This window comes from Pollicipes pollicipes, unplaced genomic scaffold (genome assembly GCF_011947565.3).
Source record: "Pollicipes pollicipes isolate AB1234 unplaced genomic scaffold, Ppol_2.1 Scaffold_4881;HRSCAF=5763_pilon_pilon_pilon, whole genome shotgun sequence".
In the NCBI taxonomy this organism is placed as follows: domain Eukaryota; kingdom Metazoa; phylum Arthropoda; class Thecostraca; order Pollicipedomorpha; family Pollicipedidae; genus Pollicipes; species Pollicipes pollicipes.
Window position 1 is genome coordinate 56023840 of NW_023596576.1, and position 13228 is coordinate 56037067.

A 13228-nucleotide genomic window follows, 5' to 3' on the forward strand; every position below is an offset into this window, starting at 1 on the left:
CCACCACTAGAAGCGGACCGCGGCGCCGAGGGCCGCCTGGCTGGGCACGGCAGGCTCTGGGGCGGGTGGCCACCCACGGACGCGTCACGCGCCGCGTCTGCCGCCGGCCGACACTCCCACATCCATCGCGGCGGCGCTGGCCCGTGGCGCGCGAGCGAGCGCCCGCCGCCGCTCCAACACCAATCCCAGGAATGACGGCCCAAGAATGCGCAACGCGTACGCGCGTCGCGCCGGCGCGTGCAAAGTGTGCGGCGCCACGGGCGGCACGTGCCGCGTGCGCGCGTGCCGCGGGTGGTGTACGTTATATGTGTCGCGCCGCGGGCAGTACACGCGAGATGGGTGCCGCGCCGCGGGCGGTACATGCGTGCTCATCAGGCGTGCTGGTTGTCAGGCGGTAGGCCGCCAGCGGTGTGACCCGGGTCACGGACGCCCTGGTGAGGCGTGTCTGGCCTCGCGCTCGCTTCGCCTAGTGTCACGCTTTGGTCTTGTTTTGACGATCAGAACACCCTCAACCGAATTGTCCCGTCTTGTGTCGCTGTTGAGGGATGCTGATATTTGCAGCGGTGCACTAACACATTGGGCAGTACGCTCATCCATCAGTTATCGTTCATCAGTGGTTTCCCTACCATGGAAAGTAAACCAGCCGCATGGCACCAGCTGGAATGACTGGCAGATTAAACGCTACATGTGTCAAAATAAATCTAGTCCAGTAGCACCCAAGTGTACATGCATATGCATATCACCTTCGTGGGTGATATCAAGCAAGGTAAGATGAAGTAAAATGGAAGACTATTCCGCTAAATGATAAAGGGTCTTCGTTAGATTCGTTAGAACATGCTGTTATCTGTCATCAGGTCTTCGTGGTGGGCATCGTAAAGCCCGAAGCCCATCAAAACTTCCTTGTGTAAGAACGAGAAACTCCCATACATCGATGTCACTGTTCTGCTGGCGGTCAGCAAGGACCGCTAGAGCTCGCCATCTGCCACCTCATTTGGCAAAGAATTTGCGACACGGATGCTGTCAAGTCGTCACTCGCACTCTGCACCTTTCTTTTGTTTGATAATCTCGCAATCTGGTGTAAACCTTGCCACTTAGAGCAGCGCTGTCAGAAATGTGATCCTGTCAGCCAACTGCAGCGGAGATTAGACCGTCCAGTGACGGGCTGGCCTTGGCTGACCGCAGCTTGACATGATCCGCCTTTGTCGCTGACTGTCCTGCAGCTGTGGCTGGGGCGTGTCGACGCTGCAGTGCATGACCTTTCATTGGGCGTCGCTTACCGTTGGGACTTAAGCCATAAGCCAGCCCACGGGCTTTAAGTGGCTTTTACCGATAGGCATCCTTGTGCATTGCTCAGCGGAAGTCAAGACTACGACACGTCACCCTGTGAAACGACGCCTACTTGCATGGAGGATGGAGGCTGCTTTTTTATTTGATATTGGTGAGCAGCTCATGTCCTCACTCCAATCTACCACACCAGGTTCATGTCCCTTTGCTGGTATAACTGGTAAAGTGTTCGACATGGCAATCAGTGTCTGACGAAATGGCCTGTATATGAGTAGAGGGTCAGAGCAGGGTCAGCCATAGACCAAAGCATTGTCCACCAAAGCTTATGATAAGGGACAGCTGTCGGTGCGCGGTGGCAGGCGGATTGCTTGTCGACACGTCATCCCCTGGTCGACCCCGGTCCCCTCTCGCCAAAGGAACACGGTCGACCGGCCTTGGGTCACGCTCCCCGCAGACTGCGGGTCCATCCAGCGCTGCCCCAGAGCTGGAATATCCGCCGACAGCTGGGGCCAGCCCGCAGGAAATTCCTCGGAGTTGATCTGACCTGGAATTTTTCGGCCGGCGAGATTGATAGCCCAAGTTATTACGTCCAGCGCTCATTGTCCAGGCGGCCGAGCGCCAGGGCTCCGCGGGATTTCACACCTTACCGACCTCGCTGAAAGGGAGGATAGGCCAGCTGAGTCCGACCTCGTTGCCATGGACATTCAAAGGAGACACAGACCTGTCCACGAATGTAGTGCAGTGAAGCAGCCGGAGCAACACACTAGAACAATGCAGACTTGTGGACTGGAGAGCGGACAAACGAAGGGTCGTAAACAGGGAAGTATTTTCACATTTGTGCGCAAGCGCACCGATAAATGAATAATCCTTTCTGAAGAGGATCGCATGCACCGAACAAGTTATATCGTAATTACACTCATAGAAAGGTGCAATATCTGTCACTGATTCATGTGATTATTTTTTACCAGCCGCATGCTCTTTACGATTCCATATCCCTTCAAATTTTAGCTTTAACATGAGCCCTGCCAGGGGGACCAGTGCAACGTCGTGGTACCTTGTCGCGAAAAATTCTAGGCCATAACGTTATGCCACCATAGGCCAAACATGGGAAAGGGGTTTAAAATGGAAAGAAAAGAGGAAAGTAAAAAATGTGACGTATCCGATGCTCTGTGGTTGTCGTCCCGTTGTCTAGAGCGCACCAAATAGCTCTAACCCTAATGCTGCAGCAGACACCTCGCGGTAAGACACATGGTTTCTTTTTTGCATTGGCTTTTCATTGCGGAAGGCCTTTTCCAGTGCTTTAGCATACTCTTGGAGCTCCCGGGAGAACTCCTGATTGCGTGACTCCCTGCGTGAGACTTTGCCCCTGGTCTGGAGGTGGAGGGAGCATGCCCCTGTTCCCAATGTTTGTTTCGCACGCATCCGATGTGAGTTTGCTTGAAAAACTGTCAGTTCGTAACGAGCAGGAAAATGATCGGAACCGGAAGAAATGTTTGCTTCATCGAAAATCAGCGCCTCGACACCCGCAGCGACGTCCCGGAGCTCGGTCGTTCGCGTCTCCCTCCCGACATGCCGTCTGCAGTGCGGCGGTGCTCCGTGCCTGGCCGCCGGCCGCAGCAGCGCCGCATCTCACGCCGGTCGTCTGATGACCCGGCACCAGGCTGCGGTCTCCCGTGCGGCGAGCGGCGCCGGCTGCGGTGCTCCTCTGGCCGTGGGAACCCCGCCACCCCCCGACGGCAGACCGATCGTGCACTGCGGCCGCACGGGTGTCCGCGTCTGCACCCGTCTGGGCCCGGTCTGCTGGGAAGCTGGCGAGCGACTTTGACTCACCTAGATCCGGATGCTCGGGAAACACTGCGTAACGCGGCGTAGACCTGTGCTGCGTTTGTGAGGACTGCGTCTTTAGTATAATAAACGTACTTGGACCCGTCGTTTGCTTGCGTGTTATATGCCATGGGCGCAGAAGTAAGCGCTGCTCCGTCATGCCAATTTCCACCGATTGACAATATAGTCAGGCGGTGCGAGCGGTACTTCTGTCATGCATTTTTACGTAGTGTTTTCAACGAATTAATACTAAATCATGTACAATTCGCAGTGATGCGGAATAAGGCCCGCACGGATCATGCAGGGTTTGCGAAAATATTTGCGCGCCAAAAGCCTTGCCGAAATTAATTTCGCTTGTTTCTACACTACATGGCATGTTCGTATTTCCGCCGTGTCTCAAGTTCTGCACCTTTTGCACATCGAGACAGCCTGCTACGTCACCGGTATTCCGCTGTCGCCGCGCCTGCGCGCTCGAGCGGCCGGAAACGCGTGTGGTTGGCCGGCCGGGCAGGTGCCGGCGTTCTCACCGTCCAATTCCAGCCGCGTCAATACCGACGGCGGCGGTGAAATCTCCCGGACGGAGGAGCCGCCCGCCCGGAACGCGGCTCCGGTGAGAACCGATGCCAGGTAAACTGGCGCCGGCATGGGCGCCCGGTATTGATTGGGAAATGGGCGAGAGTTGTCGGGCGGTGGGCCCGCCGCCTTCCATTGTCGTTAGTACGACAGCCAGGCCATTACGCTGGCTTCGTTGGTAACACGGGCCCGTTCGAGGGGAGGGTAGTCTCCTAATTGACAAATTGAGCAGGCACTTTTTCACGCCGCTGGAAAATCAAGCAAATGTTTTTCTAACGGGCCTCTCGTTCAGGAAAACACAGGCATGCTGAGATAAATGAATCGCGCTCTCAGAGACAGAGCATGTATCGAGGTTGCACATTGCTACGGGCGCCATTCTGGAACAATGTTCGCGGTCTTTGAACCGGACAAGTAACTTAATAAAGTCATGCTAAAACTCGCAGAAGTTGTCTAACAAGCAGATCTGCCAAGTCTGAAAATGTCCTCTGTCTGATGTTTGTGGCTTGCCCTTGCCGTAATAGCTGCGGTTGACGTTTAGCGACAGCAACTCTAATGCGCACCTGCTGTGAGCAGCAGCGTCTCAAGAACCAAACAGCGTCCACGTTCAATCAGGACTCACTCACTCGGGAAGCTTGCGCGGCATGGTGAATGAAGCATTTCTGGCTTCCATGCACTAAACAGCCTGAAATAGCCTTTCCAAACGACGCACTCAAACAGCAAGCGGTGGGTAGAGCTGGGAAGACGCATTTCTCTGTCGTCGCCTCGTATGGCCGAGGACGCAAACAGAGGATCTGAGTGTGTTTGCCAGTCGCTCGCCTTGTTTTTCTGTTCAACTCATTAACATTGTAATAAGCAAGATGAACGTATAAGGAACGCATTAAACACGCATTTATCACACCATGAATGTTTCCCAGGCCTCGGATGGCCCCGATTCGTACAAACACATCGTATCACAATGCCCCGGTATATGTGCTATTTCGGTGGACGCCGTGAACTGAGTTCGACCATTTCTATGCCGGTGTTTATCTCATCATACTTAATTTAGGTCCGATTGTCCTTCCGAATTACGCCCAAGACCAGGCTTAAGTAGCGGCGGCCATGGTGGGTTGCATTGGGGCCAATGGCTTATGCCGCTGCGGGTCAAGACCTGATACATACGGATGTGTTCTGTCAAGCCATCATGTCTTACGAACTTTTGCAGGAAAGGGGACTAGGACTAGTTGTTGCATAGAGTAGTCGTCAGAAAGCTCACATCACCGCCACTAGGAGTAAAATAGAAAATTGCTACATATGCCTCAAGCAGAGGTCTTTGTGAACGTCAGTTGGCCATATCAGTGACGTGCTTACTCGAGACGGAGGTGGATTAGAGGGGCGAGTGCTACATTTTCATGGGTGATTTCATTGATTTTTGGGTGTGATCTCATCCATCTTCCGTTTTTATTTTCCGCTTTTGCTCCGATCTTGCTGTTTTATCTGGCATACTGAAGGATATTTGTCGTTTGATATCAACTCAGGTGGCATGATTTATGCCGTGCATGCACAGGAAGCGCTTACCAAAGGGCGTGTTTGGGACACGCTTCCACGACTTATGTTGGAGCGTGCTGTCAAAGCGACAACTAATCCCACTGGTAGCTTATGCAGTAGAGCTGCCTATTCTGAGCCTGTGGATCCACACGGCGCCGTCCGAAAAGGCCGCCGGGCTTTCTGCGAGCCTTGCGGTCAGTAAGTGGGGTTTTATCGTGCATGTGCTTGACGTGGAGATCTTGCCGGAGGCTGAGCTCAGCCCCGCGCACGGGACGAGCCGACCTGACCCGGCCTGAACCCTGGCTGACCCAGACCGATCGAGCCGCTCGGCTGGGGCAGACCTCGGCTGACCCAGACCGACCGATCCGCTCGGCTGGTGCAGACTCCGGCTGACCCAGACCGACCGAGCCGCTCGGCTGGTGCAGCCCCGGCTGACCCAGACCGACCGAGCCGCTCGGCTGGTGCAGACCCCGGCTGACCCAGACCGACCGAGCCGCTCGGCTAGTGCAGACCCCGGCTGACCCAGACCGACCGAGCCGCTCGGCTGGTGCAGCCCCGGCTGACCCAGACCGACCGAGCCGCTCGGCTGGAGCAGCCCCGGCTGACCCAGACCGACCGAGCCGCTCGGCTGGTGCAGACCCCGGCTGACCCAGACCGACCGAGCCGCTCGGCTGGTGCAGCCCCGGCTGACCCAGACCGACCGAGCCGCTCGGCTGGTGCAGCTCCGGCTGACCCAGACCGACCGAGCCGCTCGGCTGGTGCAGCCCCCGGCTGACCCAGACCGACCGAACCGCTCGACTGGTGCAGACCCCGGCTGACCCAGACCGACCGAGCCGCTCGACTGGTGCAGACTCCGGCTGACCCAGACCGACCGATCCGCTCGGCCAGGCAGACCCCGGCTGACCCAGTGTTTGAGTCTAACAATACAAGGGATACCCGACCCTCTGATGCTGCGCTTCACGTTGCGAGCGGTCCATGAGAGCGGAGAGTACTGAACTTCGACCAGAGCTTCCGGGATTTGGTGCAGGACGCCGGAGGACCGTCAGGGATTCCAAGGAGTCTGCACAGACTCTTCGGAAGGTGCAGCCGAGGGAGCACTTGTCTCCAGAAAGGCAATTAAGCCTCCCGCGTCCACTGTGAGCGGTTAGTTAGCACTTTCTCATGAAGCACACCGGCTTCGAACACATGGTCGAAGCTTGCCAGGGCGGGACTCTTGGTCGGTCCCAGACCTAAGCCCGGAGGACACTTGACGCCTCCCAAATGCCGGACTGCGAAACCCGGTATCCAAGGGCTGAAGAAAGGGTGCGTCAGCCATGCCGACGCCAGTTAAGAGGACCCTGGAACAGCGAAAGGCCGCCAAGCAGCCCAGAAATAGCAGAGGGCTCTTTCAGAGAGTGAAGGAAAAGAAGTCCGACGAAAGAAACTGATAGAGAATGGGGTGCGAAAAACGTTCTTGGGTGATGCAGAAAAATGTTCTCCGTGTTCTACACCTTATCCAACTCCTCCAACGCGAGGGTCGGTGAGGCGTGGGGGCAGTGTGCGGGCGAGGGCTGTGACTTGCGTACCCATTGCAAGTGCACTGAGAAAGAACGATCCACGTCTGTCAGCAGCGTGATTTTCAGTGATAAGTGTTTTTTTTTTTTTGGTCAGCCAGAGGCCACCAAGCTCTATCTTTCCACGATGGTTCGTTTCGGTTGTAATCCGTGCATCGTATTTTGATCAGGCTGTTTCCTGGCTGTGAGACCGACCTCAGATCTGTGCGAGGCGCAGGCCGATACCTGCACCGTCAGAGCTTCAGCCCTGCTGGTCGTCCCGGGCTGTGACCCCAGGCTGGTCCCTCGGAGGGCAGCCCCACCACCACCAGTGCTCCGGAGTCGGCAGAGCTTCAGCCCTGCAGGTCGTCCGGGCTGTGACCCCAGGCTGGTCCCTCGGGGCGCAGCCTCGCCGCCAGCGGTCCGGAGATGGCAGAGCTTCAGCCCTGCAAAGCCGTCCCCGGGCTGTGACCCAGGCTTGTCCCTAGGGGCGCAGCCTCGCCGGCAGCGTTCTAGGCCGACCAGCTGGCTGCAGCCGCTCTGCGAGCAGCCAGCAGTTTTTTCGGTCTTGTTTGAAGGCCGTGTTCGGTCATTCCGGCCGGCACCGGAGGCAGTCCTTCTGGCCGGCTTCTCTCGCTCCTCAGGAGTGTCGAGACTCGTACTCGGCTCAGACGCGGACACGAACTCGGACCCGTACTTGGCCCAGACTTGGGATCTGTTCAGGCTTAGCTGGCTCCGTCATCTGTCACGGATTCTGTGTGTGCTGAAAATCTGTTTTGGGCTCTCGCATGGTCTGGATTTTAATTTGGAATGGGAAGGGTTTGGGCTAGGATTTAGCCTGCATTGGACTCGTACTTTTACCTGACTTAAATTTCGACGCGTGCCTGTTCGTAGCGGGCTATCTGTCACTTCCGTTTGGTCCGTCCCCCCCGCGTGGAGGTCGCTGCTGTGTCTGTGTGTGAGCGGACCAGCCCCAGCTGAGCGACAGATTCGGCTATATGTTTTGCTGCTCGATTTAAACCGTGAGAAATATGTTGGCGTTGTGATCTAGCTGTGATCGCATTGATTTGTTATGGGTTTGCCGTCTTTAGTTGGGCTTCATTACGGTCAAGGTGATAACCAAGCGGGCTATTTTTGGCTTGTGCAGTTCCTAGTCATACCTTTTAGCTGTAAGAACTGCCTATCGATTTAATGAAATATTTTTCCAATCTCAAATTCCACCACAACAAAGTACCTCAAGGAATCACTTATAATAAGAGTAGGGTGCCTGCTTGCGATTGTGCTCCATCCAGCACCCGTGAGCGCGGTGGTTTCTGCGTATCGCCGAAGCTGGTCGATACCCCCTCACGCTGCCGTCTGGTAGAGGGCGCTGATTGGGGCTTACAGCCCGCCATTCCGTGACGAGACGGGACTGGGGGCCGCTCGGGCCGGTGGGCGGCTGGGCTGCTGCGGACGCCGGGGAGCCTGGCCTGTCGGCGCCATGCAGCCCGTCATTCCGTGACGAGACGGGACTGGGGGCCGCTCGGGCCGGTGGGCAGCTGGGCTGCTGTGGACGCCGGGGAGCTTGGTCTGTCGGCGCCATACGGCCCGTCATTCCGTGACGAGACGGGACTGGGGCCGCTCGGGCCGGTGGGCGGCTGGGCTGCTGTGGACGCCGGGGAGCTTGGTCTGTCGGCGCCATACAGCCCGTCATTCCGTGACGAGACGGGACTGGGGGCCGCTCAGGCCGGTGGGCGGCCGGGCTGCTGCGGACGCCGGGGAGCCTGGTCTGTCGGCGCCATACGGCCCGTCATTCCGTGACGAGACGGGACTGGGGGCCGCTCAGGCCGGTGGGCGGCTGGGCTGCTGCGGACGCCGGGGAGCCTGGTCTGTCGGCGCCATACACCCCGTCATTCCGTGACGAGACGGGACTGGGGGCCGCTCAGGCCGGTGGGCGGCCGGGCTGCTGCGGACGCCGGGGAGCCTGGCCTGTCGGCGCCATACAGCCCGTCATTCCGTGACGAGACGGGACTGGGGGCCGCTCGGGCCGGTGGGCGGCTGGGCTGCTGCGGACGCCGGGGAGCCTGGTCTGTCGGCGCCAGCAAGGCCGCTGCCGTCACCTCACTGATGTGCGGACCCGCCAGACCCGCCCGTATCCGTAGGGGAACGATGGTTCGGCCCGATCACTGTGACATGTGATGGAGCAGCCTTCTGCCCCAAACGTCTCGCAGAATATTACTTCTCAATAGCCTCGTCTTCTAACTTCAAGCTATAGGTTCAATAACTCAATTGTATGCTATTCTCACAGCAAGGTACCGATGTCCTACGACGTACCATTCCAAACAACACCCTCAATCTCACCCACTGACGTCAGTTGAAACTGCGTCCCACCGCAGGTCAGTGTACGAAAGGAACACCATAAGTTTTGGGCGTTCCTTTCCAGATAACTTCGATATGCTAATTATTAACTTTGAAAAGTTGAATTGCCCCCTTTGATGGGTTCATCCTGGCACTGGCGCTGAAACACGCGAAACGAAGCCGTTACCCTGCCGCACCACAGCCGGTGAGCGTCACGTGGTGAAGCTGTTCACAATGCTGGGCGCTGTACAGCGCGCCTGTCCCTGGTACTGAGGGCTGTACAGTACGGCTGTCCCCGGTGCTGAGGGCTGTACAGTATGGCTGTCCCCGGTGCTGAGGTCTGTACAGTATGGCTGTCCCCGGTGCTGAGGGGTGTGCAGCGCAGCTGTCCCCGGCGCTAAGGGCTGTACAGTGCGGCTGTCCCCGGTGCCAAGGGCTGCATGAAGCGACAGACTGCCGCCCATGGCAGCTATTGATCTGGCGCTCCGGCGGCGGCCGAGTCGCGGCGGCAGTAATGGAGCCGGGCGCACTGCGACGTTACCTGAGGCCGGGCCCCGGTCGACGGACTGTCTCCGGGCGTGGCACCAGCGGCACGCTCTTGGAGAACTTTGAGGGTCATGGAGCGCATTAAATCACCTGTCCTCCGCTGAAAACCGTAGCCGTGCCTCAGTGGCAGGATTCGCCACTGTCTCCAACTGATGATAGTTGCTTTGGAGTGAATTGGAGGTGGTGGTGTCCTGCATTCCTCGCACAAGGCAAGCAATAGATACGTATCCCACCCGACCTCCCTCTCCACCTCTCCTCGGTGCGTTCCGGACGGGGAACCCGCACGGGCGCTCCACACCGCCCGCTTGGTACCCTCTCCACCTCTCCTCGGTGTGGCGCTCTAGACGGGGACCACGCACGGGCGCTCCACACCGTTTGGTATTCCGTTCAGGCCGGCGCTCGTGTCCCGTCCTTGGACAAGACCTGCCGTCGCTCAGATAGCTGGCCAGACGGCGACGACAGCGAGGGAAACACGCCGACAAGGAAGACGACTGGCGGCTCACTACAACCTCAGACCGGAGGGGCGCACCAAACCAGCTCAGGGCGTGTGTCGAACCCAGGCGGCATGCCAGCCAACGTTGACCATTCCGTGACGCAGTGTCTGCTGACGGTAGTTGCGTCCAACGGTGGGGAAAGAACCTAGACATCCCAAAGGTACCACGCGGAAGGGCTGTGACGGAAAATCATGAAGCTTTGGTCTTGAGCTGTAATGATCGCATATCACGCTGACATAGAAATATTGGGATGAAGCTGATGTGCTGTGTTCACTGCTAGCCCAACGATGATCACAGCAAGCCCTGTTCACCTGAGCCTGCATTATATAGTTCACTAGCATTCCGCTGGGTTTCTTTTTCAGTGGGTTATAGCCACTCCGCACAAACTGACTTACATCGCGTGAGAAGCTTATTTGGACGAGAAAAGGATTGCTGACGAATGAGGTCCATTGCCTGCACCAAGTATGCTGTAAAAACGTCGCGTCCCAATTTACCCTTCGGCGCATTCCACGACGCGACAAAATACCCAAGCTTTCACTGTCGGAGCCTCGACTTTTATGCTCGCCGGATAATTTCCCAAATTGGTAAATAGCCGACGCGCTGGAAAATGACGGGAGGGGTTTCCGTTTTCTCACAGATTGAGTTAATTTAATGGCGCACACGCGTCCGAGTCAGCCGGTATCCTGAGTGATCTGCGGCCAGGTTTTAGAGCAGTCACGCAGCGCCGTCTCGGCAGGCGTGACGGGCCGGCCGGACAGGCGGCGCCGGTTCGGCGCCACACCCCGGGGAAACACTACCGCCACCGTCGTCCATAGGAGTACGCCCTGCCGACAACTTGTGGGAGAGCTGTGTGTCACATTGAGGTTAGCTGTTGTCTTTCTTTTGCGTTGACGACATCCTGGACGAGGCAGCGTGTGGGAATCGTTCGATACGCACCCATTCCTCAACGATGGCAAGGTGCGTCATCAGGGCTCATACCATAGTGCTGATAAAAAATGTGTATGGCGATGAGGTCATGTGATGCCCTCCTTGTTATGATTTGGGTACCATCGTGACGTCGGGAGGTTTACGGGTGGGTAGCATGGAACACCAGGCCCTTCAGAGCAAAGGATCTCACAGTGTATCACACGCCGCGGCGAGAACTCGGGCGGCCGACGCATCAGCTTAGGCGACTGGCAATCTGCACCGCCCTAGGCCCCAGTCTCGGATCCCGGTCCGCACCATGCCTTCACGGCCCGCCGCCGCCTACTCGTTGTTTCGCGTGACTCTGCCCCAGCAGTGCACAATCGATCCTAAGGCCAGCCGCCCGGTCCAAAAGGCCGCTCCGACTGCTGCTGATTCACGTTCGTCGTTACCGTTGCGTGCTGTAACACATTGCTGGGTTCGTTGGCCGACATATGTCCCCGTTTTCTTTGTCTTGCTTTGATCATTCGGCGCCTTGCAGTGGTAGTCAGCAAAAGCACAATGCCTCGCACCAGACCTCGTGGGAACCGTATCTGACTATGGGAATGTGCGCCTAGTTCTTGGAATTCGGTAGACCATCGCATAGCCCGCTGCCTTTTTAAACAACGAGTGCATGTCTTGGAGGTCGCCAAGGACCAGCGTGACATGTGGCATGCATACTCCTGACAGCGGGTTAATGACCCCCGGCCGGCCCATGACCACGCCCTTGGCTCATGTCGCTGCGGCTGCAGCCCACATCGACCCGACTCGACCCCAAACGGCCTCGCTGCACCTGCAGATTAGCCGTGCCAGAATCCCGGTGTGTGTCCGTGCCCGTCCTGTGTTCAGTTCATATACCTGTGAAATCTCACGGTTCGCGCACCCATCCTTGTCGATGTCAGTGGCTATGGTAGCGATCGCACGGGCGCCCAGCGTTTTATGTCGTGTCCAGTATCCGTTCCCCTGTATGCACCGCTCGTGTACCATATTTATCCTTTGCGCCCGTGGCCCGTGTCGGGGCCCCGCTTCCGTGTCCGTGTCCGTCGCCAGTTCACCATCAACTCGGCTGTGTCCGGACCGTCACCAGGCCAACGAAGCCCGGTGACGGAGGCGACACGCTCGTGCCCCGTGTCGCGACGGTCCTGAAGGATGGCACGGCCGTCCTGCGGCGCTGGCACACTTCTGGGACAGCCAGCCGGACGTAACGCGAGGCGGCACCGCACACCCACTCCTCCCGGACAGCCGTAGTGCGAGGAGGGACGTTATAAACGCGGCGGTCCACGGTCCCTCGGGGCTTTCCCACGTGACCAGAAAAATGCTGAGCAGTTCCCGCCGGCGCACACCCGTCTGACGGACGAGAACACGGCGGCTAACGGGCTGACCTCGGCGCGCGGTTTGGGCGAGGTGCCGAGCACGATACGGACGCGCCCGTGCCAGCCGGCAGCGTGGCTGACTAGAGAGGAGCGGTTAAGGCCGAGCCTGGGTCTGGTGAGCATTGCGGCGCATAGGCATCAGTTTTGTCCCGCATTGCTCCTCCCATTTAGATGCCGTATGCTTTTAGAATAACGCCTCCTGTCCTGCACGTCGCGGGTCTCCGCCCAACCGCTGAATGCGCTTCTGGCTGCCCTGGCCGACAGCGACCACTCTGCGATAACCTGCAGCCAGCCATTCTCGGGACCCGCCCCTGTCTGTTCCAGCCGACGGCTACCAACCTGAAGCGGTCTACTGCAATCTTCCCCTAGATCCGCCCCTGGGCACCCCATCCGACAGTTGCCACCCTGCAGTGGCCCCTGCACAGCGCAGCTCTGGATCCGCCTCTGCCCCCGCGGCGCCCTGTCGGCTCGTTACCGCCCTGCAGTGGTCCATCTGGTACAGTTCATTAGGGGCTGGTCGGCCGGCGAGGCCTTGTCTCCACTGACCGATGGCCTCAAATTCACCGCTGACCGATAGACCACTCCCAGCGCTGACCGATTGCCCGCGTCCATCGCTGACCGATGGTCCGTGTCCGTCGCTGACCGATGGTCAACGTCCACCATTGACGGTGACCGTCCTTTCCAGGTGTCACCCAGCCGACGAACAGTGCCAGCCGCCTGACAACCTGTGTCAACCGCAAGAAAGAAGAGCCGACCGCTGACGAACAGTGTCGCCCGTCTTGCAAACTGTGTCGCCCGC